Here is a 519-nt window from a genome sequence, read left to right as displayed (position 1 = left end):
ACCAGGTGGCAGATCACACTGGTACCCTTCGTCAAGCCTCACTCACTTGACTTAGGCTTAACCCGTGTGAACCCTGCTACAATTGCCACCTCATCCCGGGTTCGCCCGGTCAGGAGGCCTTCATGCGCGGAGGCGGCCCCCAAGAGGGGCAATTGAGGGAAGGATCATGCGCACGCACATGAAACCGTTCCCCCCCCCCCCCCCCGCTTTCATGGCCTTTTTGCTGACTGTTGGTGCACTCTCCACGCTCTCGAACCTGGACGCCGATCCCGCCCGTCCGCTTTCGGCGGCGTACTTCGTCCGGCATTCCTCCGGACACCGTCCCCCCACCCTCCGTGTCCTCCCTGGCGTCATATGCGTTCCCCCGTTTTTTCCCCACACAGAAAGCCGAAAGCAGTTCCCAAACACGCGCGCACATCCGCACATCCACCCCCCACTCGACAGCCCCCCTCCCACCACCCCCCCCCCCCCCCCCCCCCCCCCCCGCTCGCTCCTGCCACCTCCAACGTATCGCCCCCC

This window comes from Fonticula alba, assembly GCF_000388065.1.
Source record: "Fonticula alba strain ATCC 38817 unplaced genomic scaffold supercont2.5, whole genome shotgun sequence".
Taxonomy (NCBI): domain Eukaryota; order Rotosphaerida; family Fonticulaceae; genus Fonticula; species Fonticula alba.
This window is presented reverse-complemented; position numbering follows the sequence as displayed.